Here is a 25,685-nt window from a genome sequence, read left to right on the forward strand (position 1 = left end):
CGAAGAGTCAACGAAGTGGGGCCACGAGGTGGCCAAGAGGTAGGGCGGCGCGGCCCAGCCCTTGGCCGCGCCGACCTGTCTCCTGGGACCCTCGCGACACCCCTTGACCTGCCCTTCCGCCTACAAATAGCCTTCGTCGCGAAACCCCCAGTACCGAGAGCCACGATATGGAAAACCTTCCAGAGACGCCGCCGCCGCCAATCCCATCTCGGGGGATTCAGGAGATCGCCTCCGGCACCCTGCCGGAGAGGGGATTCATCTCCCGGAGGACTCTACACCGCCATGGTCGCCTCCGGAGTGATGAGTGAGTAGTTCACCCTGATGGCGTGTAACTCACACGTTCGTTGGGAACCCCAAGAGGAAGGTATGATGCGCACAGCAGCAAGTTTTCCCTCAGAAAGAAACCAAGGTTTATCGAACCAGGAGGAGCCAAGAAGCACGTTGAAGGTTGATGGCGGTGGGATGTAGTGCGGCGCAACACCAGGGATTCCGGCGCCAACGTGGAACCTGCACAACACAACCAAAGTACTTTGCCCCAACGAAACAGTGAGGTTGTCAATCTCACCGGCTTGCTGTAACAAAGGATTAACCGTATTGTGTGGAAGATGAATGTTTGCAGAAAACAGTAGAACAAGTATTGCAGTAGATTGTATTTCAGTAAAGAGAATTGGACCGGGGTCCACAGTTCACTAGAGGTGTCTCTCCCATAAGACAAACAGCATGTTGGGTGAACAAATTACAGTTGGGCAATTGACAAATAAAGAGAGCATGACAATGCACATACATATCATGATGAGTATAGTGAGATTTAATTGGGCATTACGACAAAGTACATAGACCGCCATCCAACTGCATCTATGCCTAAAAAGTCCACCTTCAGGTTATCATCCGAACCCCCTCCAGTATTAAGTTGCAAAGCAACAGACAATTGCATTAAGTATGGTGCGTAATGTAATCAACAACTACATCCTTAGACATAGCATCAATGTTTTATCCCTAGTGGCAACAGCACAACACAACCTTAGAACTTTCTCACATCGTCCCTGTGTCAATGCAGGCATGAACCCACTATCGAGCATAAGTACTCCCTCTTGGAGTTACAAGCATCTACTTGGCCAGAGCATCTACTAGTAACGGAAAGCATGCAAGATCATAAACAACACGTAGATATAACTTTGATAATCAACATAACAAATATTCTCTATTCATCGGATCCCAACAAACGCAACATATAGAATTACAGATAGATGATCTTGATCATGTTAGGCAGCTCACAAGATCTGACAATGATAGCACAATGGGGAGAAGACAACCATCTAGCTACTGCTATGGACCCATAGTCCAGGGGTAGACTACTGTGGTGACCCTGCATACCACTGCATGTTGTAGTATGCCAGTCGATGATATAACATTCGCGAAGTACCATTCCGCAAATATCACATCCCTCAGAGTAGTACAACAGAACATAGCAAGGTCCATAACTCATTCACATATTATTACAATACACATACACAAGTCGTCTTGGAGCTCCTCTTGGGTCCTAAGAGGATAACTCCTGGGTTCGAGGCGAACCCAACTTAGCTTACAATACCATTGTCTCATTAAACTAAACATTTATTTAATCGAGCAGCTCCTTAGTAAGAGTCTGTGCTGCTCGGCTACTACTACTCAGCAGATATCTCTAGGCTTGTTCTCCTCCGGAAGCCTCCCCGGATCCGTAGACTATGATATAGTCTACGCCTTCAACTCCACCTGAGAGGTCAGGTTCCTCGTAACCGATGATCTCGGCTCCATCATTGTTGTCGTAGTCCTCCTCCAGATGGTTCAGACAATCTAAGCAGGGGATTTAAGAGTGGTATGAGTACGAGCGTACTCAACAAGTTCATTATAGATAAGAGGTGTTTTATGCACTAGCTACGATATTAGACCAGAAAGTCTAATACCAATGCAAGTTTTGATAAACATTTCTTCAAGAGATTGCTTTTATTTCAAAGAGCTATGTCCGTCAGCCTTCACCGGTTTACTAGAACTTCATGGAGCTCCTTTCCGGCCGCGTTCGCAGTTCCTCAATCCCGGAACAGGGAGTGACAGTCACGATTCTTAACACTCTGCAGAGGTGTGTTGCTTTACCCATAAGAGATCTTAACCTTGGTGCCAACCGGGCAGCTTTCCCGTCCACACTTCCTTCGGTGTGAGGCCTGGTATAAGGTCTAGCCAATCATGTTCCTCCGCTACCTCGAACACCCACCCTTTGTTGCATACTCCGACCCTAGGTCCACGCCGGCCCCATTATTCCCATATATTTCAGGGTGGACTCCGACCACGACGTCAATGCAGGGCTCTACCATACATTCCTACGCCGGCAGATGCAACCCATCATAGACCTCATTACCGTTGGGACTTCTACGGGTTCCCACCCCTGCATCAAGTCTCGCAAGATCATGAGCACCCGGTAATGAGCATCCGTTGATGAACGAGAGGTGGAAACACTTTTGACTACTCCGTCCCACTCCGGATCTTATGGTTAACACGGGTATTACGGCACAAGAATCACTGGCGACATTTGTTATTTAATCCTAGATGGATATAAACCCTTGCAATGGAACCTCCACCATATCAACACAATCCATGGTTCCATTGCCCACCACATAGTCATATTCATAGTTATGAAAGTAGTGGTTTTGATTTTTATGCAATAGTGATAACCATAATACTTTGCAAGTAATTTGATAGAAATACTCAAATGACATGAGCAAGTGATGAACTTGCCTGAACACTGCAAAGTTCTGCAGTTGGTAGGTATGGACTGACCCTTGTCCTCTTGTTCTGAAAAATAGCATCATTGTCCGATAAGGGCAATGGTTAAAGAAGCAATTATGCATGATTCCATTTTTAGGGTTTGTTCCCCCCTTCCGATGTCGTTATTATTTCATGTAAGAGGTTAATACTAAGAATGATTTGAGGATACTTGTTTAAGAGTAAAATACTACCTTGAAATGTTGTCAAGGTGTTTTTGAAGTCCAAATGCATTAATGGACTTATTTTCATTATAGAAAATTATATGTGTGATTTAAATCATTATTTAAATCATCAAATTAAGATTCATTCTTAATTGTCTTCAAAAATTCTCTTTGATATTTTATTTAGTTAGAGAATTTTATGTTGATCTATTTTCATATTTTTAATTATTTTTTTAGAGCTATTAATAATTTTCTATGATTATTCAAAGTTTCAGCATTTTTATTTGTTTGTGAAAAGACAAAAACACCCCTGGGCCCACCTGTCGGTGCAACCCAGTGGGTTAGGTCGAACCGACCGGCCCGGTCCGGCTCGACCAGCCCCACTCCTCTCTCTTCTCCTCACGCGCGATCGAACCCTAACCCTAACCCGCTCTGGTGACCCGCGTCGCCTCCGCCGTCGCCGCTCGATTCCGGCGAGATTCGCCGGACTTGGCCCCCGCCATGGTGCGCAATCAACGTGCCACACGACGGCGGTCAATCCTATCCGCGTCGATCTGACGCGGGCGACCTGCTGCTCTCGGTCTCGTCCCCGTCTAGTGCTAGGGTTGCGGGATCCGTTCGATCCCGCCGTTCCTGGCGCTCCTGGTGCTTGGACTCCGCCTTGGCTTCGCCGCCGTGGTGCGGGCGGTGCCGTGGTGTCGCCATGGCCAGGCTTGGCTTGGCGCCGCCGCGCTCTGGCGTGTGCCGCCTTGGCCGCCATGGCCGTGCCTATCTGCTCGACCACGGTAAGTGCGCCACTCTTTCTTCTCCTTTGTGTTCTATCTCTTCTCCTCCTAGCTTGAGATGCGGCTACTCCCCTTCCTGGAGAGACCATCTCGTACTGCTGCTAATGCTCTACTAGCTGCTGTTGCTATGCTTGCTGTTGCGATGCTTGCTGTTGCTGTGCGCATACTGCTAGGCTCTCGCTGCTATCCTGGATGCTAGCTACTGCTGCTCTACTGCTAAGTATCTGCTGCTGTTGTGCTGTTACCATGGCCACAACTACTGTATTCACACTTGTGCTTGTGCTTGTCTGTGCTTCTGTTCTTGATGCTATTCCTGTAAATTTCTCATGTGTATTCATATGAATTGCCCTGACTTGATTGCAGTATGCAATTCCTTGCAAGTTTGCAAGAGCCAGTGCCTCTGGTGTACTTTCCTGTGTGATATAATTCATGAACTGTTCCATTGAGCATAATTGTGCTTGCACAGTTCTATCTTTTGATGAACTGCTACTGAATACCACCATATCTAGCTTATTTGATTATCTACTATGCCACTGTCCTTGTCTGTGGCTAATTTAATTGTCTGGCCATGTGATGGTGCTGTAATTGATGTATAGCATGCTGTGGCATGCTCTTGTAAGTTTCTGGTGGTCATATGATCACCAGTTGCTTGCAGAAACTATTCTTTGTTGTCAGTGCCTCACTGTGATCCATTCTGTGTTGTGTGTGTGTCACACAGGCTTAGCCTGTGTATGCTGGTGCTTGTCCAAGCATCAATGGATGCTTGCAATGATCCATTGGATCATCTGCTAGATTTTGTGCATGGTAGCTTGATTATTTCTTTTATCTGTGTAGTTCTGATTGTTTAAATAGATAAATGATGTGAACTATGACACAGTGATGATCATAATGATTTAATTTTCTTGGCTAGAGGGATGCCAACATTTGTTGGGGACCCTAGCCCACTCTGAACCCACCTGGGTAATGATGCAAGTACTGGCTTGGTGGTTTGACTGTTTTGGGTGGTTGAGGTGGCCTCAGCAGCCATTCTTGGCTGCTCAGGAAGCTCCCACCATAGTTGGCTTGATGTGTATGGACAAATGCTTTCTGGTTAAACCATATTTGGTTGCCAGATGCTTTTAATGTTGACAAACATATATAGACACCTAATGGTCTATCTGTCTGATGGTTTAGCTGGCTATAGGTTGTCAAGTGAACTTGTGTAGCTAGCTAGGGATTAAATCCATGTTGGATTTCTCTGATTGTGTCACTGTGTGGACACAATCAGTGTTCCCTGGATAATCTGCTGCTGGCTTTTTCTATGTTTGCTTGTACCAAATGGCTAGATAGCCATATGATGACACAAACAGGGCTTCCTACCCCTTTTGGTGTGCTTGAGATCATGCCTGTGCAATTTATGAACAAAACCATCTGGTTTGTTCATGATGATGTGTATACCTCACTCCAGCTCCTAGAAATTTGGTGTTGGTGTAGAGGTTTTGCTTCTGGTGGTCTTTTGCTTGCCCTGTTCCTCCTAGCAAGCTTGAAGTCTTGGTTTAATTTCTGGTGATTGTGAATAGATGAGACAGCTCTAGCTGTTCACCTGTTCTTGGTGTTCTTGGCTGTTCTTGGTGCCTGGTGACTTACCCTGAGGCTTGGTCGATGAATGAGCTAGGGTTTGCTGTGGAAAAGTTTTTATATGGTTGGCCCTTGCTTCCCTGATCGACAGCTCCACCTTTCTCGTTTGGGTGATTCACCGTGTATGTGTCTTGCATGCACACAGCCATGTGAGCAGTGTCGTGTGTGTGTGTATGCTGATACCCCGTACTTGGCTGTGAGGGTTGGATCAGCTCGGCAGACTTGATATTATCCTCTATTTCCATTCTTTTTAACCTCGCTAAGTGGCTATGCCACTTGGCATAACTTCTTTCTTTGTTGTGCTTGTGTGCAGGAATCAGGAATTGATCAAGATGATCCAGAAGATCATCAAGTCCAAGATCAAGTGAAGATGTTCTTGTAGTATTAGGATATTTAGATAACTTGTAACTTTTCCTTTTAATTTTTTTCTATTATTTTCAATTTCACCAATTCTTGTAATGAGTTGTAATATTCATTTATTTCCATTATGAATATTGTAAAGACAATGTATCTTGTGTGATGATCAATAAAGCTCAAAGTTTTCCCTAATGAGCTTTACTTTATTATTATTGTTCATCTTGTTTATTATTGATCATTTACTTAATGAATTTCTTCATTTGAATTATTTAAGTAATTATTTAATGTTTGAATTTGAAATTCAAATTCAACCTTGGTTTGAATTCCACCATGTCATATTATTTGGAATTCAATCAAGCAAACTCTCCCCTCTCTTCTCAAAACCCTAGACTAGTGAAGTGAGATGCAAGTTTGTCGCACTCTCGAAACCCTAACCCTGTAAGGTGTCGAGAGAGAAACTTGTCCCCCTTCGATGCAGTTTTTGTTTAAAAGCGCGAAATTTCCCCAGAATTTACTATGCAATGCACATCCCTTTCTAAAATCTACCCCTCGATCGTCTCTAAACCTGGGACATTACAGCCTTTCCCCCTTAAAGAAAACTTCGTCCCGAAGTTGTGGTTGTAATACCTGAACAGCTCGGGGTATGTTTTCCTCAGGTCTTCCTCTTTTTCCCAGGTGGCCTCCCTCTCGGGATGATGCTTCCATTGTATTTTACAATACTTGATCGCCTTATTTCTGAGTTGTTTCCAGCTCTCTTCGAGAATCTTGGCTGGCTTCTCAATGTACGTCAGGTCTGGTTGTAACTCAAGCTCCTCATGTGATATTGGTTCATCTGGGGTCTTCAAACATTTCCGAAGTTGTGACACATGGAATACATTATGAACTTGAGCTAACCTTCCCGGTAAATCCAACTCAAAGGCTAAACCTCGATTCTGACTCAGTATCTTGAAAGGTCCTATATATCTAGGACTGAGTTTCCCTTTAACTCCAAATCTCTGGAGTCCTTTCATCGGGCTTACCTTAAGATAAACCATGTCTCCAACTTGTGGTTCCCATGTCCTTCTTTTCTGATCGGCATAACTCTTTTGCCGACTCTGGGCTATCTTGAGCCTGTCTCTGATAATGTCAATGATTTGTTGTTTTTCCTTGACATAGTCAGGGTTGAACTCTTTGCTTGCTCCGGCTTCATACCAACATATTGGCGATCTACACTTCCTTCCATACAGAGCTTCAAATGGTGCCATCTTGATGCTGCTTTGATAACTATTGTTGTATGAAAACTCTGCTAAAGGTAGATGCTCCTCCCATGATCCTCCGAAGTCTAGGGCACAAGCCCTAAGCATATCTTCTAAGATCTGATTGGTTCTCTCGGTTTGTCCACCGGTTTGTGGATGATAAGCGGTACTATAATCCAACTTGGATCCTAAAGCTTCGTGAAGCTGCTTCCAGAATGCTGATGTGAACACAGATCCTCGATCCGATACGATCTTCTTTGGCACTCCATGCTTACTTACGATCTCTTTGATGTAAAGATCGATAAGTTTCTCTCCTTTATCCTGCTGGTTTACCGCTAAAAAGTGTGCACTTTTCGTCAACCGGTCCACGATTACCCATATCATGTCCTTCTTTTTATTAGTCATGGGTAGTCCGGTGATGAAATCCATCCCGATTTCCTCCCATTTCCACTCTGGAATAGGTAGAGGTTGTAACTTCCCTGCCGGACTCTGATGTTCAGCCTTCACTGGCCGGTGTATGGCATTCTGCCACATATTGTGCTATCTCCCTCTTCATGTTATTCCACCAGAATAGTTCCTTTAAGTCCATGTACATCTTTGTACTTCCCGGATGTATTGAGTATGGTGTTTGATGAGCTTCCCGGAGTATTACTTCCTTGATTTCAGCAATATCCGGAACGCAAATCCTCTTCTGGAACCACAAAGATCCAGATTCTCCTCGGTGAAATTCTGATGGTCTTCCCTCATCTATTCTCCTCATCTCCTCTACAATGAATGGATCGTCCATCTGACCCATCATTATCTCATTCTTCAAGTTAACATTAAGTTCATCGGCTACTTGCAACGCCGATAATCCTTCATGGGCTTCCTTCTCCCAAAGTTGTATTTGGGCTTGGCTTATTTCCTTCCTCAGCTCCGGTGATATTTCTTGTTCCACTCCTCCGGTACTCTTCCTACTCAGGGCATCTGCGACTACATTAGCCTTCCCTGGTGTGTAATTGATTGTCAGATCATAATCCTTGATCAATTCTAGCCATCTTTTCTGCCTCATGTTGAGTTCCTTCTGAGTGAAGAAATATTTGAGGCTTTTATGATCTGTATAGAGCTCACACTTAGCTCCATAGAGAAAATGTCTCCATGTTTTAAGTGCGAATACGACCGCTGCTAATTCCAAGTCATGTGTTGGATAGTTCACTTCATGAGGTCTGAGTTGCCTCGATCCATAGGATATCACTTTCCGATCTTGCATGAGTACGCAACCCAATCCATGTTTGGATGCGTCACAGTACACGGTGTAATCCTTGCCAACTTCCGGAACTGCTAACACCGGTGCTGTGGTGAGTTTCTCCTTCAGAGTTTGAAAACTCTTCTCACACTCCTCTGACCACACGAATGGTGTGTTCTTCCTTAGCAACTTTGTCATTGGTCCTGTGATCTTAGAGAATCCTTCAATGAATCTCCGATAATATCCTGCCATTCCAAGGAATCCTCGGATTTCCTTGACAGTCTTGGGTGCTTCCCATTCTAAAACTGCTGCTACCTTGCTCGGGTTGACAGCGATTCCATCTTTACTAATAACATGACCAAGAAATTCCACTTGATCTAGCCAAAATTCACACTTACTGAGTTTTGCATAAAGTTGGTGTTCCCTTAGTGTTTGCAACACTAACCTCAAATGATCGGCATGTTCTGCCTTGTTCTTGGAATATATCAAGATATCATCGATGAATACGATGACAAACTTGTCTAGATATGGCATGAAAATCTTATTCATGAGATTCATGAATATTGCTGGGGCATTGGTTAATCCAAAAGGTACTACAAGGTATTCGTGGTGTCCATACCTTGAGACAAAGGCAGTTTTCGGAACGTCCTCCTTCTTGATCTTTATCTGGTGATAACCGGATCTTAGATCAATCTTGGAAAAGACTCCCGCGCCTCTCACTTGATCAAATAGATCTTGTATTCTTGGAAGTGGATATTTGTTCTTGATTGTGACGTTGTTCAGATTCCTGTAGTCTCCGCACATCCTTCTTCCTCCATCTCTTTTATCCACGAAGATCACAGGTGATCCCCATGGTGAAACACTCTCCTGAATGAATCCCTTTTGTTCCAAGTCATCCAATTGCTCCTTAAGTTCTTTCAATTCCTTAGGCCCCATCTTATATGGTGCTTTAGCAATCGGAGCTGTTCCTGGAATTAGGTCGATAGTGAATTCTATCTCCCTATCTGGTGGCATACCAGGTAATTCCGCAGGAAACACATCCTGGAATTCATTTACTACAGGTATATCTTCTAACTTCACTTCCTTCATGCTATTCAGCTGTAGCTCAACTTCAATCTGTGTGTGTTTGTCGCCTTGGTAGATTATCCTGCTTCCATCGGGGCTCTTCAAAGATACCGTCTTGTTTACACAGTCGATCAATGCTCCATTAGCTTCTAACCAGTTCATACCAAGAATGACATCAATGTCCTTCATCGGTAAAATGAACAGGTCCGCGTCAAACGCGCACTTATTGATCATAATGACTTGTTTTTGTTTGGCATGGGTTACTAATATCGTTCCCCCCGCAGAAAGTATGGTTATGGGTGTATCTAACTTAGTGCAACTAATCCCATGTTTGATGATGAATTGTTGAGAAATGAATGATGTAGTTGCACCAGTATCAAAAAGTACTTTGCCAGGATGAGTGAGTATCTGGAGCGTACCTATCACCGCTTGGTCAGAGTTGACCACCTCCTCCGCATCGGTACAGTTCAGCTTGCCGAAGGGCTTCTTATTCTTCCGCTTGCCTCCGGTGTTTCCTCCTCGACCTCCTCCTCCTCTGGTGACCTCCTTTGTTCCTATTCTTAGGGCAATCCCTAAGCATGTGTCCTTCCTCACGGCACCCGAAGCATATGATTCTGGGTTTCTTACAGTCCTTGGAGAAATGCCCCGTACCTCCACAGCTTCTGCAAACTATTTGATTTGCAGTTTGGAATGCCTGGTTCTTCCTACTACCGTAGTAGTTGCTGTTGTTGTTGTTGTTGTTGTTGTATCTGGGCTTGAAACTCAAGCTAGTGTTAGGCTTGTTACTAACAAACCTCTTAGGCTCATACTTGGCCTTCTTCCTCTTCTCTTCTTGCAGTTGTTTGAAGTCATCTTCAAGAGTGATGGCTGCATCCACCAACTCTTGGAATTCCGTTGCTCTCATCATCCGTAGCTGCACCTTAAACTGGGGACTTAACCCCCTCAGAAATCTCTTCTTCTTCTTGTCCTCGGTATTGACTTCCTCAACAGCATACCGGGACAGCTTTGAAAACTCCCTGACATAGGTCAGGATTGCTTTATCCTTCTGCTCGAGACTCTCGAACTCTCGACGCTTTAGTTCCATAATACTTTCAGGGACATTGGATTCCCTGAACTTCCTTGCAAACTCCTCCCAGGTAAATACCTTTCCTGCCGGATACACGGCTACAATGTTGTCCCACCATGATGCGGCAGGTCCACATAGCAGATGGGTAGCATATCGAACCTTCTCTTGGTCATTGCATCCAACAGTGTTGAGCTTGCGCTCAGTATCCATCAACCAATCTTCCGCGTCCATCGGCTCGGGCGCGTATGCGAAAGATATCGGCTTGGTGTTTTGGAAGTCGGCTAATGTGACTCCCTGGTTCTCAGGTCTCTCCACCCTATTCTGCTGCATCAGATCCTGAAGGAATTTGTTCTGCAGCTCCAGTGTTACACGCAGCCTCTCTTCCGCCAGTTGCATGTACTGGATGAAGTTTTGCTGCGTCATGGGTGGTGGTGGTCGTGGAAACTGATCTCTGGCTGCACCCTCAGCCTCTTCCTTTTCCTTTGCTTCGCGCTCCATGCGCTGCGCTTCCGTCTCGTTTCCTAACGTTCCCGACATAATCCCCCTAGTTCTGCAACACAAGATGATACTCATAGTTACTCCATGCGCAAGTTTTCTGAGCTCAACTTTGTGCACAGAACTAGTCACGCAATGGAAATCAAGAAGCAAAACCAAATCATACAAAACATATACCCTGTATATACATACATAAGTGGTCTTTTTACAATACTCAAGTCGATGTGAGTATGCAAACTCACTTATTAAAGTATATGTACAAATTATACAAATATTACAAACTATAATACACGTGGTACTTGTGTATTATAGCCACGCCTCCCTTGGTGGACTTCTAATCGGTCTTCACTCCCGATACATTCCAGGCTTCCATCCGGTCGAACGTGTCGTCCTCCTGATAGACCCTGGAACATAAGGTCTCCCCGTTGGCTTGTAGTCCGAATCCGATGATGACCCTAAGGAGAAATCAGTGTTCACAAACTGATCGTTGAGTGCATCATAGTCCACCCATCGGGTGTACTCTCCTGTAGCCCCACCATAAGGGTTACCAAAACCCATACCCGACTCAACCTGTGTCGGATATCCTCCATCCACTCCTTCATTACTAGGATAGCTCTGGTTCTGGGTTGTTGCATCATCGTTCATCTCTCCATCATAATACTCCGTAGTACTATGGGTTCCAGTATCATTTCCCCAACGCCAACCCCTAGAATTCTCAATCGGAGTCTCGGAACGCTGGTTGTTTCCGGATTCCGCTCCGCCTTCGTATCCCCCATAGGAACTATTCAGGTAGTTCCCAGGTGTAGCAGGTATAGGTTCACGTGCAAGTGGATCAAAGCTGATGTAGTCACCAGCTGAATAAACTGGTGTGTGCACTACATTCTCCATAGGTTCTTTCCCCCTACTCTCCTCCTTGGGTTCGGTAAATTCCTCTAGCATCGTATCAATAGCTCCTATCAAATGATGGTTCAGCTGAAAGAGTAATGATATGAAATTACGGCTATTATCCATATATTTTGCCGCTGCTATGGGTTTGCGTTTGGCGTATTTGTAGTGGTTGAGCAAGGGATCTTCTTCCTCCTGATTATGGGGAATATGGGAAAACTCGGAATCCATAAGCTCTTTTGTCTTATGTTCCCGTATGTCGGTTATGGCTCTCATAACAGCTATATGATAGGCTGTGTTGGTTGTCCTAGCTTCTCCAGCTGGCATGACTACGCTCATTCCCAAAGATTCGGGAAGTCGCAGTCCTACTCTGCACTTGGCTAACACCGGTCCATCATAGAACATGTACTTCTTTACTGGAATCTGGGGATCACACCCAAATTCCAGCAACATGGCTCGTAGGATATCAGCAAGTCCTCCTTGGTAATCGTTCAGTGTGGAATCCATAACTTTCACGTTTCTTCCCGGTCATGCACTAGCCATGTTGGCTGTAGAAATAGAAAGATTATAAGATTAGTAATAATGCATCATAATAGAGATAATAAAGAATTATCACACTAAAAGATATGATTGTTGTATTCTCAATTGAATATACACCATATTTTTAGAGAATTCTTTACTAATCCTATTTGACTCCTAACGTTTGGTCCCATTTACTAGGTTCCAACCTAAGGTCAAAGCTTTTGCTCTGATACCAACTATGGTGACCCTGCATACCACTGCATGTTGTAGTATGCCAGTCGATGATATAACATTCGCGAAGTACCATTCCGCAAATATCACATCCCTCAGAGTAGTACAACAGAACATAGCAAGGTCCATAACTCATTCACATATTATTACAATACACATACACAAGTCGTCTTGGAGCTCCTCTTGGGTCCTAAGAGGATAACTCCTGGGTTCGAGGCGAACCCAACTTAGCTTACAATACCATTGTCTCATTAAACTAAACATTTATTTAATCGAGCAGCTCCTTAGTAAGAGTCTGTGCTGCTCGGCTACTACTACTCAGCAGATATCTCTAGGCTTGTTCTCCTCCGGAAGCCTCCCCGGATCCGTAGACTATGATATAGTCTACGCCTTCAACTCCACCTGAGAGGTCAGGTTCCTCGTAACCGATGATCTCGGCTCCATCATTGTTGTCGTAGTCCTCCTCCAGATGGTTCAGACAATCTAAGCAGGGGATTTAAGAGTGGTATGAGTACGAGCGTACTCAACAAGTTCATTATAGATAAGAGGTGTTTTATGCACTAGCTACGATATTAGACCAGAAAGTCTAATACCAATGCAAGTTTTGATAAACATTTCTTCAAGAGATTGCTTTTATTTCAAAGAGCTATGTCCGTCAGCCTTCACCGGTTTACTAGAACTTCATGGAGCTCCTTTCCGGCCGCGTTCGCAGTTCCTCAATCCCGGAACAGGGAGTGACAGGTCACAGTTCTTTACACTCTGCAGAGGTGTGTTGCTTTACCCATAAGAGATCTTAACCTTGGTGCCAACCGGGCAGCTTTCCCGTCCACACTTCCTTCGGTGTGAGGCCTGGTATAAGGTCTAGCCAATCATGTTCCTCCGCTACCTCGAACACCCACCCTTTGTTGCATACTCCGACCCTAGGTCCACGCCGGCCCCATTATTCCCATATATTTCAGGGTGGACTCCGACCACGACGTCAATGCAGGGCTCTACCATACATTCCTACGCCGGCAGATGCAACCCATCATAGACCTCATTACCGTTGGGACTTCTACGGGTTCCCACCCCTGCATCAAGTCTCGCAAGATCATGAGCACCCGGTAATGAGCATCCGTTGATGAACGAGAGGTGGAAACACTTTTGACTACTCCGTCCCACTCCGGATCTTATGGTTAACACGGGTATTACGGCACAAGAATCACTGGCGACATTTGTTATTTAATCCTAGATGGATATAAACCCTTGCAATGGAACCTCCACCATATCAACACAATCCATGGTTCCATTGCCCACCACATAGTCATATTCATAGTTATGAAAGTAGTGGTTTTGATTTTTATGCAATAGTGATAACCATAATACTTTGCAAGTAATTTGATAGAAATACTCAAATGACATGAGCAAGTGATGAACTTGCCTGAACACCGCAAAGTTCTCAGCTTGGTAGGTATGGACTGACCCTTGTCCTCTTGTTCTGAAAAATAGCATCATTGTCCGATAAGGGCAATGGTTAAAGAAGCAATTATGCATGATTCCATTTTTAGGGTTTGTTCCCCCCTTCCGATGTCGTTATTATTTCATGTAAGAGGTTAATACTAAGAATGATTTGAGGATACTTGTTTAAGAGTAAAATACTACCTTGAAATGTTGTCAAGGTGTTTTTGAAGTCCAAATGCATTAATGGACTTATTTTCATTATAGAAAATTATATGTGTGATTTAAATCATTATTTAAATCATCAAATTAAGATTCATTCTTAATTGTCTTCAAAAATTCTCTTTGATATTTTATTTAGTTAGAGAATTTTATGTTGATCTATTTTCATATTTTTAATTATTTTTTTAGAGCTATTAATAATTTTCTATGATTATTCAAAGTTTCAGCATTTTTATTTGTTTGTGAAAAGACAAAAACACCCCTGGGCCCACCTGTCGGTGCAACCCAGTGGGTTAGGTCGAACCGACCGGCCCGGTCCGGCTCGACCAGCCCCACTCCTCTCTCTTCTCCTCACGCGCGATCGAACCCTAACCCTAACCCGCTCTGGTGACCCGCGTCGCCTCCGCCGTCGCCGCTCGATTCCGGCGAGATTCGCCGGACTTGGCCCCCGCCATGGTGCGCAATCAACGCGCCACACGACGGCGGTCAATCCTATCCGCGTCGATCTGACGCGGGCGACCTGCTGCTCTCGGTCTCGTCCCCGTCTAGTGCTAGGGTTGCGGGATCCGTTCGATCCCGCCGTTCCTGGCGCTCCTGGTGCTTGGACTCCGCCTTGGCTTCGCCGCCGTGGTGCGGGCGGTGCCGTGGTGTCGCCATGGCCAGGCTTGGCTTGGCGCCGCCGCGCTCTGGCGTGTGCCGCCTTGGCCGCCATGGCCGTGCCTATCTGCTCGACCACGGTAAGTGCGCCACTCTTTCTTCTCCTTTGTGTTCTATCTCTTCTCCTCCTAGCTTGAGATGCGGCTACTCCCCTTCCTGGAGAGACCATCTCGTACTGCTGCTAATGCTCTACTAGCTGCTGTTGCTATGCTTGCTGTTGCGATGCTTGCTGTTGCTGTGCGCATACTGCTAGGCTCTCGCTGCTATCCTGGATGCTAGCTACTGCTGCTCTCGCTAAGTATCTCGTCTTTGTTGTCGTTACCATGGCCACAACTACTGTATTCACACTTGTGCTTGTGCTTGTCTGTGCTTCTGTTCTTGATGCTATTCCTGTAAATTTCTCATGTGTATTCATATGAATTGCCCTGACTTGATTGCAGTATGCAATTCCTTGCAAGTTTGCAAGAGCCAGTGCCTCCGTGTACTTTCCGTGTGATATAATTCATGAACTGTTCCATTGAGCATAATTGTGCTTGCACAGTTCTATCTTTTGATGAACTGCTACTGAATACCACCATATCTAGCTTATTTGATTATCTACTATGCCACTGTCCTTGTCTGTGGCTAATTTAATTGTCTGGCCATGTGATGGTGCTGTAATTGATGTATAGCATGCTGTGGCATGCTCTTGTAAGTTTCTGGTGGTCATATGATCACCAGTTGCTTGCAGAAACTATTCTTTGTTGTCAGTGCCTCACTGTGATCCATTCTGTGTTGTGTGTGTGTCACACAGGCTTAGCCTGTGTATGCTGGTGCTTGTCCAAGCATCAATGGATGCTTGCAATGATCCATTGGATCATCTGCTAGATTTTGTGCATGGTAGCTTGATTATTTCTTTTATCTGTGTAGTTCTGATTGTTTAAATAGATAAATGATGTGAACTATGACACAGTGATGATCATAATGATTTAATTTTCTTGGCTAGAGGGATGCCAACATTTGTTGGGGACCCTAGCCCACTTTGAACCCACCTGGGTAATGATGCAAGTACTGGCTTGGTGGTTTGACTGTTTTGGGTGGTTGAGGTGGCCTCAGCAGCCATTCTTGGCTGCTCAGGAAGCTCCCACCATAGTTGGCTTGATGTGTATGGACAAATGCTTTCTGGGTAAACCATATTTGGTTGCCAGATGCTTTTAATGTTGACAAACATATATAGACACCTAATGGTCTATCTGTCTGATGGTTTAGCTGGCTATAGGTTGTCAAGTGAACTTGTGTAGCTAGCTAGGGATTAAATCCATGTTGGATTTCTCTGATTGTGTCACTGTGTGGACACAATCAGTGTTCCCTGGATAATCTGCTGCTGGCTTTTTCTATGTTTGCTTGTACCAAATGGCTAGATAGCCATATGATGACACAAACAGGGCTTCCTACCCCTTTTGGTGTGCTTGAGATCATGCCTGTGCAATTTATGAACAAAACCATCTGGTTTGTTCATGATGATGTGTATACCTCACTCCAGCTCCTAGAAATTTGGTGTTGGTGTAGAGGTTTTGCTTCTGGTGGTCTTTTGCTTGCCCTGCTCCTCCTAGCAAGCTTGAAGTCTTGGTTTAATTTCTGGTGATTGTGAATAGATGAGACAGCTCTAGCTGTTCACCTGTTCTTGGTGTTCTTGGCTGTTCTTGGTGCCTGGTGACTTACCCTGAGGCTTGGTCGATGAATGAGCTAGGGTTTGCTGTGGAAAAGTTTTTATATGGTTGGCCCTTGCTTCCCTGATCGACAGCTCCACCTTTCTGTTTGGGTGATTCACTGTGTATGTGTGCTGCATGCACACAGCCATGTGAGCAGGCTGTGTGTGTGTGTATGCTGATACCCTGTACTTGGCTGTGAGGGTTGGATCAGCTCGGCAGACTTGATATTATCCTCTATTTCCATTCTTTTTTTAACCTGCCAAGTGGCTATGCCACTTGGCATAACTTCTTTCTTTGTTGTGCTTGTGTGCAGGAATCAGGAATTGATCAAGATGATCCAGAAGATCATCAAGTCCAAGATCAAGTGAAGATGTTCTTGTAGTATTAGGATATTTAGATAACTTGTAACTTTTCCTTTTAATTTTTTTCTATTATTTTCAATTTCACCAATTCTTGTAATGAGTTGTAATATTCATTTATTTCCATTATGAATATTGTAAAGACAATGTATCTTGTGTGATGATCAATAAAGCTCAAAGTTTTCCCTAATGAGCTTTACTTTATTATTATTGTTCATCTTGTTTATTATTGATCATTTACTTAATGAATTTCTTCATTTGAATTATTTAAGTAATTATTTAATGTTTGAATTTGAAATTCAAATTCAACCTTGGTTTGAATTCCACCATGTCATATTATTTGGAATTCAATCAAGCAAACTCTCCCCTCTCTTCTCAAAACCCTAGACTAGTGAAGTGAGATGCAAGTTTGTCGCACTCTCGAAACCCTAACCCTGTAAGGTGTCGAGAGAGAAACTTGTCCCCCTTCGATGCAGTTTTTGTTTAAAAGCGCGAAATTTCCCCAGAATTTACTATGCAATGCACATCCCTTTCTAAAATCTACCCCTCGATCGTCTCTAAACCTGGGACATTACAACTACTCACACATCACACCGGAGGCGACCATGGCGGCGTAGAGTCCTCCGGGAGATGATTCCCCTCTCCGGCAGGGTGCCGGAGGCGATCTCCTGGATCCCCCGAGATGGGATCGGCGTTGGCGGCGTCTCTGGAAGGTTTTCCGTATCGTGGTTCTCGGTACTGGGGGTTTCGTCACGGAGGCTATTTGTAGGCGGAAGGGCAGGTCAAGAGGCGGCACGGGGGCCCCACACCACAGGGCCGCGCGGCCAAGGGGGGGCCGCGCCGCCCTAGGGTGTGGCCCCCTCGGGGCCCCTCTTCGTCTCTCCTTCGGACTTCTGGAAGCTTCGTGGAAAAATAGGCCCCTGGGCTTTGATTTCGTCCAATTCCGAGAATATTTCCTTACTAGGATTTCTGAAACCAAAAACAGCAAAAAACAGCAACTGGCACTTCGGCATCTTGTTAATAGGTTAGTTCCAGAAAATGCACGAATATGACATAAAGTGTGCATAAAACATGTAGATAACATCAATAATGTGGCATGGAACATAAGAAATTATCGATACGTTGGAGACGTATCAGCATCCCCAAGCTTAGTTCTGCTCGTCCCGAGCAGGTAAAACGATAACACAGATAATTTCTGGAGTGACATGCCATCATAATCTTGATCATACTATTTGTAAAGCATATGTAGTGAATGCAGCGATCAAAACAATGTATATGACATGAGTAAACAAGTGAATCATAAAGCAAAGACTTTTCATGAATAGCACTTCAAGACAAGCATCAATAAGTCTTGCATAAGAGTTAACTCATAAAGCAATAATTCAAAGTAAAGGCATTGAAGCAACACAAAAGAAGATTAAGTTTCAGCGGTTGCTTTCAACTTGTAACATGTATATCTCATGGATATTGTCAACATAGAGTAATATAATAAGTGCAATAAGCAAGTATGTAGGAATCAATGCACAGTTCACACAAGTGTTTGCTTCTTGAGGTGGAGAGAAATAGGTGAACTGACTCAACATTGAAAGTAAAAGAATGGTCCTCATAGAGGAAAAGCATCGATTGCTATATTTGTGCTAGAGCTTTGATTTTGAAAACATGAAACAATTTTGTCAACGGTAGTAATAAAGCATATGCATCATGTAAATTATATCTTATAAGTTGCAAGCCTCATGCATAGTGTACCAATAGTGCCCGCACCTTGTCCTAATTAGCTTGGACTACCTGGATTATCACCGCAATACATATGCTTTAACCAAGTATCACAAAGGGGTACCTCTATGCCGCCTGTACAAAGGTCTAAGGAGAAAGCTCGCATTTGGATTTCTCGCTTTTGATTATTCTCAACTTAGACATCCATACCGGGACAACATAGACAACGAGATAATGGACTCCTCTTTTAATGCTTTAAGCATTCAACAACAATTAATTCTTTTCTCATTAGAGATTTGAGGATGTTTGTCCAAAACTGAAACTTCCACCATGGATCATGGCTTTAGTTAGCGGCCCAATGTTCTTCTCTAACAATATGCATGCTCAAACCATTCAACTCAGTGTAGATCGCCCTTACTTCAGACAAGACGAACATGCATAGCAACTCACATGAAATTCAACAATGAAAAGTTGATGGCGTCCCCAATAAACATGGTTATCGCACAACAAGCAACTTAATAAGAGATAAAGTGCATAATTACATATTCAATACCACAATAGTTTTTAAGCTATTTGTCCCATGAGCTATATATTGCAAAGGTGATGATGGAATTTTAAAGGTAGCACTCAAGCAATTTACTTTGGAATGGCGGAAAATACCATGTAGTAGGTAGGTATGGTGGACACAAATGGCATAGTGGTTGGCTCAAGTATTTTGGATGCATGAGAAGTATTCCCTCTCGATACAAGGTTTAGGCTAGCAAGGCTTATTTGAAACAAACACAAGGATGAACCGGTGCAGCAAAACTCACATAAAAGACATATTGAAAACATTATAAGACTCTACACCGTCTTCCTTGTTGTTCAAACTCAATACTAGAAATTATCTAGACCTTAGAGAAACCAAATATGCAAACCAAATTTTAGCATGCTCTATGTATTTCTTCATTAATGGGTGCAAAGCATATGATGCAAGAGCTTAAACATGAGCACAACAATTGCCAAGTATCACATTACCCAAGACATTTATAGCAATTACTACATGTATCATTTTCCAATTCCAACCATATAACAATTTAACGAAGGAGAAACTTCGCCATGAATACTATGAGTAGAAACCAAGGACATACTTGTCCATATGCTACAGCGGAGCATGTCTCTCTCCCATAAAGTGAATGCTAGGATCCATTTTATTCAAACAAAACAAAAAAAAAACCGACGCTCCAAGAAAAAGCACATAAGATGTGATGGAATAAAAATATAGTTTCAGGGGAGGAACCTGATAATGTTGTCGATGAAGAAGGGGATGCCTTGGGCATCCCCAAGTTTAGATGCTTGAGTCTTCTTGATATATGCAGGGGTGAACCACCGGGGCATCCCCAAGCTTAGAGCTTTCACTCTCCTTGATCATGTTGCATCATACTCCTCTCTTGATCCTTGAAAACTTCCTCCACACCAAACTCGAAACAGCTCATTAGAGGGTTAGTGCACAATAAAAATTGACATATTCAGAGGTGACACAATCATTCTTAACACTTCTGGACATTGCATAATGCTACTGGACATTAGTGGATCAAAGAAATTCATCCAACATAGCAAAAGAGGCAATACGAAATAAAAGGCAGAATCTGTCAAAACAGAACAGTTCGTATTGACGAATTTTAAAATGGCACCAGACTTGCTCAAATGAAAATGCTCAAATTGAATGAAAGTTGCGTACATATCTGAGGATCATGCACGTAAATTGGCTTAATTTTCTGAGCTACCTACAGGGAGGTGGACCCAGATTCGTGACAGCAAAGAAATCTGGAACTGTGCAGTAATCCAAATCTAGTACTTACTTTTCTATCAACGGCTTAACTTGGCACAACAAAACACAAAACTAAGATAAGGAGAGGTTGCTACAGTAGTAAACAACTTCCAAGACACAAAATAAAAACAAAGTACTGTAGGTAAAAACATGGGTTGTCTCCCATAAGCGCTTTTCTTTAACGCCTTTCAGCTAGGCGCAGAAAGTGTGTATCAAGTATTATCAAGAGATGAAGTGTTAACCTTACCTTGGGCTTTACCCTTACCTTTCTTATTGTTCTTCTTTCCCTTTGGTTTAGGAAATATATGATTTCCCCCCGGTATTGAGGTGAATTTCAGAGTGCCTTCTCCAACATCAATGACTGCTCCCAATAGTTTCAGCAGGGATCTTCCGAGTGTGAGTTTTCCTGTTTCAACAACAAGATAATCAATGGATATTGTTCTTCCAAGAATGGTTGTATGCACACCTGCGGCTATTCCTTTAGGAATTATAGTAGAGTTATCAATGAGAGTTATTTCTTCTCCTCCTTCCTCAACTCCCTAAAGTTTCAAAGATTTATAAATACTTTCAGGCATAAGGCAAAATTCATACATAATATCACAGTAGGCATGGAGAGTTCGATCACCGATAACAATTTTAACAGCAGGATCCCACAATGAGAGTTTAGAGTTCACTAAAACTTGTTCAAGACGATTACGAACGTGGCAATAGTTATCATCCAAGCGAGATGTACTTATCTCGAGATTATTTAATCTACTATATATGCTAGTGAGGGCTGAATCAAAGTTATTAGCTGAATCATGTGATGCAACCAACTTCTTTATGGCATTAAAAGCTTGATCCCCATTGCAATGAAGGAAATCTCCTCCCACTAAAGTATCCAAAGCATATCTATAGCGAACCATAAGACCAAAATAAAAATTACTAAGGAGCAAACTTAGAGTCATTTGAGGTTCAGTTTTACGATAAGAAGTAAAAATTCTAGACCAAGCATCCTTAAAACTCTCCTCATCCCCTTGTTTAAAAGTGAAGACTAATTCTTCAGGCGAAGAAGTAACAGGTTCAGAGCTAGACATGGTAACAAAAGTAACTAATTTTTTGTATTTTTAATATAGAGTGCAAGACAATAAAGCAAACTAGATAAAGTAAATGCAAGTAAACTAATTTTTTTTGTGTTTTCGATATAGCAAACAAGATAACAAGTAAAGTAAAACTAGCAACTAATTTTTTTGTATTTTGATTTAGTGCAGCAAACAAAATAGTAAATAAAACTAAGCAAGACAAAAACAAAGTAAAGAGATTGAGAAGTGGAGACTCCCCTTGCAGCGTGTCTTGATCTCCCCGGCAACGGCGCCAGAAAATATGCTTGATGGCGTGTAACTCACACGTTCGTTGGGAACCCCAAGAGGAAGGTATGATGCGCACAACAGCAAGTTTTCCCTCAGAAAGAAACCAAGGTTTATCGAACCAGGAGGAGCCAAGAAGCACGTTGAAGGTTGATGGCGGCGGGATGTAGTGCGGCGCAACACCAGGGATTCCGGCGCCAACGTGGAACCTGCACAACACAACCAAAGTACTTTGCCCCAACGAAACAGTGAGGTTGTCAATCTCACCGGCTTGCTGTAACAAAGGATTAACCGTATTGTGTGGAAGATGATTGTTTGCAGAAAACAAGAGAACAAGTATTGCAAGAGATTGTATTTCAAGAAAGAGAATTGGACCGGGTCCACAGTTCACTAGAGGTGTCTCTCCCATAAGACAAACAGCATGTTGGGTGAACAAATTACAGTTGGGCAATTGACAAATAAAGAGAGCATGACAATGCACATACATATCATGATGAGTATAGTGAGATTTAATTGGGCATTACGACAAAGTACATAGACCGCCATCCAACTGCATCTATGCCTAAAAAGTCCACCTTCAGGTTATCATCCGAACCCCCTCCAGTATTAAGTTGCAAAGCAACAGACAATTGCATTAAGTATGGTGCGTAATGTAATCAACAACTACATCCTTAGACATAGCATCAATGTTTTATCCCTAGTGGCAACAGCACAACACAACCTTAGAACTTTCTCGTCATCGTCCTGTGTCAATGCAGACATGAACCCACTATCGAGCATAAGTACTCCCTCTTGGAGTTACAAGCATCTGCTTGGCCAGAGCATCTACTAGTAACGGAAAGCATGCAAGATCATAAACAACACGTAGATATAACTTTGATAATCAACATAACAAGTATTCTCTATTCATCGGATCCCAACAAACGCAACATATAGAATTACAGATAGATGATCTTGATCATGTTAGGCAGCTCACAAGATCCGACAATGATAGCACAATGGGGAGAAGACAACCATCTAGCTACTGCTATGGACCCATAGTCCAGGGGTAGACTACTCACACATCACACCGGAGGCGACCATGGCGGCGTAGAGTCCTCCGGGAGATGATTCCCCTCTCCGGCAGGGTGCGGAGGCGATCTCCGGATCCCCCGAGATGGGATCGGCGTTGGCGGCGTCTCGGAAGGTTTTCCGTATCGTGGTTCTCGGTACTGGGGGTTTCGTCACGGAGGCTATTTGTAGGCGGAAGGGCAGGTCAAGAGGTGGCACGGGGGCCCCACACCACAGGGCCGCGCGGCCAAGGGGGGGGCCGCGCCGCCCTAGGGTGTGGCCCCCTCGTGGCCCCTCTTCGTCTCTCCTTCGGACTTCTGGAAGCTTCGTGGAAAAATAGGCCCCTGGGCTTTGATTTCGTCCAATTCCGAGAATATTTCCTTACTAGGATTTCTGAAACCAAAAACAGCAGAGAAAACAAAGAATCGGCACTTCGGCATCTTGTTAATAGGTTAGTTCCAGAAAATGCACGAATATGACATAAAGTGTGCATAAAACATGTAGATAACATCAATAATGTGGCATGGAACATAAGAAATTATCGATACGTTGGAGACGTATCACACCCCTGGACTATGGGTCCATAGCAGTAGCTAGATGGTTGTCTTCTCCTCATTATGCTTAATTGTCGGATCTTGTGAGCTGCCGAACATGTTCAAGATCATCTATCTGTAATGCTATATGTTGTGTTTGTTGGGATCCGATGAATAGAGAATACTATGTTATGTTGATTATCAATTTATATCTATGTGTTGTTTATGATCTTGCATGCTCTCCGTTATTAGTAGAGGCTCTGGCCAAGTTTTTTCTAGTAACTCCAAGAGGGAGTATTTATGCTCGATAGTGGGTTCATGTCTCCGTGAATCTGGGGGAGTGACAGAAACCTCTAAGGTTATGGATGTGCTGTTGCCACTAGGGATAAAACATTGATGCTATGTCCGAGGATGTAGTTATTGATTACATTACGTGCAATACTTAATGCAATTGTCTGTTGTTAGCAACTTAATACTGGAGGGGGTTTGGATGATAACCTGAAGGTGGACTTTTTAGGCATAGATGCATGCTGGATAGCGGTCTATGTACTTTGTCGTAATGCCCAATTAAATCTCACAATACTCATCATAATATGTATGTGCATGGTCATGCCCTCTCTATTTGTCAATTGCCCAACTGTAATTTGTTCACCCAACATGCTATTTATCTTATGGGAGAGACACCTCTAGTGAACTGTGGACCCCGGTCCAATTCTTTATACTGAAATACAATCTACTGCAATTGTTCTACTGTTCTCTGCAAACAATCATCATCCACACTATACATCTAATCCTTTGTTACAGCAAGCCGGTGAGATTGACAACCTCACTGTTTCGTTGGGGCAAAACTTGCCGCTGTACGCATCACACCTTCTTCTTGGGGTTCCCAACGGACGCGTGCTGTACGCGTATCAAGCTCTTTTTCTAGCGTCGTTGCCGGGGAACGAAGAAAAGTTACACCACAAAGATTTTCAACTCCCACGTCAACAGCTCTTTTTCTGGCGCCGTTGCCGGGGAGATCAAGACATGCTGCAAGGGGAGTCTCCACATCACAATCTCTTTACTTTGTTTTTGTCTTGCTTTATTTTATTTACTACTTTGTTTGCTGCATTAAATCAAAACACAAAAAAAATTAGTTACTTGTTTTACTTTACTTAATATCATGCATGTTTTTATTTCACTAGTTAAGCATAATGGAAAACAACAAAAATATGAGAGATCTTTATGAACTTTATCTTGAATTAGGACATGATGTGTTTGAAGAGAGAATTAAAAAACCCATGGAACTTTATATGCATGCTAATGGGAATGTTATTACTATGAATGCTTTGAACACCATTGTTGCTAATGCTATGGAAAATTCTAAGCTTGGGGAAGCTGGCTTTGATGAGCATGATCTTTTTAGTCCTCCAAGCATTGAGGAGAAAATTTTCTTTTATGATTACAATATGCCTCCTATATATGATGATAGCCACTTTGTTGAATTTGCTCCCACTACAGCTAATAAAATTGATTATGCTTATGTGGAGAGTAATAATTTTATGCATGAGACTCATGATAAGAATGCTTTATGTGATAGTTATATTGTTGAGTTTGCTCATGATACTACTGAAAGTTATGATGAGAGAGGAAAATATGGTTGTAGAAATTTTCATGTTACTAAAATGCCTCTCTATATGCTGAAATTTTTGAAGCTACACTTGTTTTATCTTCCTATGCTTGTCACTTTGCTCTTCATGAACTTGTTTATTTACAAGATTCCTATGCATAGGAAGCATGTTAGACTTAAATGTGTTTTGAATTTGCTTTTTGATGCTCTCTTTTGTTTCAAATACTATTTCTTGCGAGTGCATCATTTAAACTGCTGAGCCCATCTTAATGGCTATAAAGAAAGAACTTCTTGGGAGATAACCCATGTGTTTATTTTGCTACAGTATCTTTGTTTTATTTTTGTGTCTTGGAAGTTGTTTACAACTGTAGCAACCTATCCTTATCTTAGTTTTGTGTTTTGTTGTGCCAAGTAAAGTTGTTGATAGTAAGGTTCATACTAGATTTGGATTACTGCGCAGAAACAGATTTCTTTGCTGTCACGAATCTGGGCAAAATTCTCTGTAGGTAACTCAGAAAATTATGCCAATTTACGTGAGTGATCCTCAGATATGTACACAACTTTCATTCAATTTGAGTATTTTCATTTGAGCAAGTCTGGTGCCTCAATAAAATTCGTCATTACGAACTGTTCTGTTTTGACAGATTCTGCCTTTTATTTCGCATTGCCTGTTTTGATATGTTCGATGGATTTTTCGATTCCATTGACTTTCAGTAGCTTTGTGCAATGTCCAGAAGTGTTAAGAATGATTATGTCACCTCTGAACATGTATATTTTGATTGTGCACTAACCCTCTAATGAGTTGTTTTGAGTTT

Source organism: Lolium perenne, chromosome 2 (assembly GCF_019359855.2).
Source record: "Lolium perenne isolate Kyuss_39 chromosome 2, Kyuss_2.0, whole genome shotgun sequence".
NCBI classification, from domain to species: Eukaryota; Viridiplantae; Streptophyta; class Magnoliopsida; order Poales; family Poaceae; genus Lolium; species Lolium perenne.